The following is a 3,675-nucleotide window of genomic DNA, read 5'->3' on the forward strand; positions in this document are numbered from 1 at the left end:
GTCTCCAGGCTGAAATGAACGAAGGTTGTCAGTGTGCCTGGCCCAGGGCCGGCACTCACTAGATACTCGCTGAGTGAATGAGAGGAACAGCGGCCGGCTCCCTCCTTCCTGCTTCCGCTGCCCATGGGTCACCCCTTGCTCGGCCACCTCCCACACTGATGGATATGCAAGGCTGCCGTGTCGGCAGGATGGAGGGCATCCGTGGGACCCTGTACGCTTTCTTCATGAGATTTCCAAGTGTTAATTACACTGGTGTTTGTGCAAGTGCTGGTCACCTTCTGTCCCCCGCTTGTGGGCAGAAAAGGCCAAGAAGGCGTTTGCTTTCTCCCCTCTGACCCACCTCCCCTGGCAGCTGGCACAGAATCTGCCACTTCATAGCTATGCGATGCTCAGTGAATAGATTATGAAAGTGTAGGTGCCCTTTCTAAAAGCCATCACCAGAATGCGAGACCCTCACGGGCAAAACCTGGGTATTTTCCACCCTGAAATCGCCAAAATTCGATACAGCATGCGACACTAAAAATGTTTAGAATTTCATTTAAATTTCATTTCAATTTAACGGACCAGTCTGCGGCCATGCCGCCCTGAACAAGCCCGATCCTGTCTGATCTCGGCAGCTAAGCAGGGTTGGGTCTGGTTAGTACTTGGATGGGAGACCACCTGGGAAGACCAGGTGCTGTAGGTGTAAAAAATAAAAAATAAGGGATTGTAAGCTGACAAGGTCCTTGCAATCTGTGAGGTCAACCAAGGGTTGCCTCGCCTAAAAACAATAAATAAACAAACAAACAAACAAACAATAAAAAATAAACAAATTTAACTGACCAGCATCTTAAAGGAAGGGAGGAAATATTACTCGTGACTGAAAAAATACTAAGGAAAAGCATTTTGAACGTAACCGAGAGTCCCTGGGGAAGCAGCTGGGAGGGGACATCTGGAAAGGACAGTTTTCATAATTCACATCTTAAAGAACCGTACGCGCCATTCCACCCGTGTCCTCATGTCTCATCAGAAACGGTGAAGCGCCAGGCTCCTCCGACTGACGCGCCTGCCGGCCCATCACCCCGAGACATCTGGACACTCAGTTAAAGGCCCCCTGGAGCCCTAATGGCGGAAATGAGTGACAGGCCAAATGACCGTGTTCCAGAGGGACCCTCCGGCTGGAGGGGAGGCACCATCGGGCGATTTTCTCAGCCGAGACAAGAAAGGGGGTGATGGAGACGGAGAGCTGGCCTCGGGGATCAGCACCACCGGACAGCACTCCCGTGAGGTCCTCCAGCTTGACCCTGTGAATGTGTGCATGTGTGCATGGGGGGGGGGCATGTGTGGGGGTGTACATGTGTGTAGGTGTGTGTGCATTTGTGTGCATTTGTGTGCGTTTGTGGGGCATGGCTATGTGTATGCGTGAGTGTGCATGTGGGACACACGTGTGCACTGATGCACATGTGGGTCACAGCATGTATGGGTGTGGGGGTACATGTGTGTGTGCATCTGGGGGGCACGTGGGGTGTGCATGCATGTGGGGGTGTACATTTGTGTGCATGTGTGAGCATGGGTGTGCATGTGGGGCACATGTGGGGGTGTACATGTGGTGTGGGTGAGTGTGTGTCATTTGTGTGCCCGTGTAAATGTGGGAAGCATGGCCGTGTGTGTGTGTGTGTGTGTGTGCATGTATGTGAGGGTGTGTGCATCTGTGTGCATGTGTGAGCATGGCTGTGTGTCCATGGGTGTATGTGTACGATGTGCGTGTGCATGGTATGCATGTGATGTGGGTATGTGTACATTTGTGTGCATGTGTGAGAATGGATGTGTATGTGGCACACGTGTGTGCACGAGTGTGTGTTGTGGTTGAGCATGTGCACGTATGTGTGTGGGGGCATGGCCGTGTGTGTGAGAATGTGTGTGCGGGGTGCACGTGGGGCACGCGTGTGTGCCTGAGTGTGCATGGGTTTGCGTGTGGGCGTGGCCATGTGTGTCCAGACCCCAGCCGGAGTGGAGCTTCTCGCCCACGCTGCACAGATGGTGCTGGCTTGTCCCCGTCAGCAGGGCGGACGGGCCACGAGGACGAAGGGAGGGCCTCACGCATCGACACAGCTGGGTGCAGGCGGCAGACCTCTGAGGGGCGGTGTACTTGAGAGTTTCGCAGCCCCTTACCCGCCCAGGGCAGTCCCTTCCAGCCCCGTCCTTCCTGTGTCCCCTCTGCACCCCATGCCAGGGCCCTCCCTCAGGCCTCAAGGTCATCTTTGGCAGAGAGGGGATAAGAGAAACACTGGGCAGGGCAGAAACCCTCCCCTGACCAGCAATTCTACTCAGGAGTGGGGCGAATTGTACCCAAAAAGTGTACCAAAAAGTACCACCCCACCGACACGATCTCTCTGGGGTGGTGCGGTGCCCACAAATCTGTCATCTGCCAGACCAGGCTCAGAGAGAGGACCGTCACAGCCAGTGGACAGGCCAGGCCCAAGGGTGATGGGTCATTGAGGGGGTCCTCAACTCACACCTCTGCCTGCCCCTCACCCACACCTGGGAGAGCAGCACCTGGCCTGTCACCGTGGTGACCCAGCTCCTGGCACAGTCTGGCCCACCCTCAGAAGGTGCCGAGGGCCGAAGCATGAGCACCTGGACCGGGCCATGGGGGAGCGAGGGCAGTCGCCGAGGCCACAGCAGACCCAGGCAGCCTGCTCCTGGCCTCCGGCCTGGTCAGCAGCGTGAACTTGAGACGGATAGTCCTGACACCCTTAAAAAGCACGTGTCCCAACAAAGACACAGCCAGAGGTCCCCTGTGTACTAGGAAGGGAAGGGGCCAGCCATGGCCGTGTGCGCGGCATAATTTCTGTAGAAACCCACATTTGCGTGGATGAAGCCCACGGGAAGGTCCAGAGGCCACTTGCAGCCAGTCACGCTCCAGAGGACGGCTTTCCCTCCCTTTTTACACCCTCCTGCCTGTTCTAGACTTCCTGCGATGAGTGCGGATGCTTGAGCTGCATTTTAAGATTCCAGAAAGTAACCACTGATTTTAAAAGAGAGAGCCTGGGGGCGGCTGAGGAGCACGGCAGGCAGGGCCGCAGGGCCAAGGGCCGGGAGTCTGGTGAGCGCACGCGTATCAGAGGCCAGCGGTGGGAGCCTTCCCCACGCGCTCCCGTGCTGAGCCTCACCCAGGCGCGGCCGGCCACATCTGTCACTCAGATGGCAAAGCAGAAGCACCAGGAGGCCGGAGCTGCCCAGGACCCCAGGCCAGCGAGAAAAAGGAGCTAGATTCAGTGGATCTGTGTCCCGGACTTTGCCCTCAGGCCCTGGCTGCCACACGGGTCCCCAGAAGGTTCTGGAAGGTGGGAGCCGCCCCGGGAGCAAGGAATAAAGGCGGTAAGTGGGGCCTGCACAGCGTCCACCCAGACACCACCACCCGCAGCAAAGGCCTGGCGAGTCCCCTCACCGCCCGGGTCCCCCACTGCCCGGGTCCCTCACTGCCCTGCAGGCAGGGATGGCAAGAACTAACTGGCCAAAACTTGGTCTTGCGGGGGTGTGGGGGAGGTTCATCTGAATGGCACCGGCTCCATGTGGGATCCCAGCGTCCCTGACAGGTGCACACACTCTCGCAGGCTGCACAGGTGTGGGCAGTGTGACCCCACACAGGAGCTGGCAAGGTGGACATGAGCCTTGAAGTTGTCACTCCTGGGT

At 57.3% G+C, this 3,675-nt stretch overlaps 1 non-coding gene across 1 annotated transcript; it reads left to right on the top strand.

Annotated features, from left to right (window-relative positions):
• Positions 1-566: 566 nt before the first annotated feature.
• LOC111745601 lies at positions 567-685 on the top strand. The gene has a single exon (XR_002782730.1). It is a non-coding gene; the product is annotated as a 5S ribosomal RNA (ribosomal RNA).
• Positions 686-3,675: the final 2,990 nt, after the last annotated feature.

The sequence above is a fragment of the Pteropus vampyrus genome, unplaced genomic scaffold, assembly GCF_000151845.1.
Source record: "Pteropus vampyrus isolate Shadow unplaced genomic scaffold, Pvam_2.0 Scaffold158, whole genome shotgun sequence".
Taxonomy (NCBI): domain Eukaryota; kingdom Metazoa; phylum Chordata; class Mammalia; order Chiroptera; family Pteropodidae; genus Pteropus; species Pteropus vampyrus.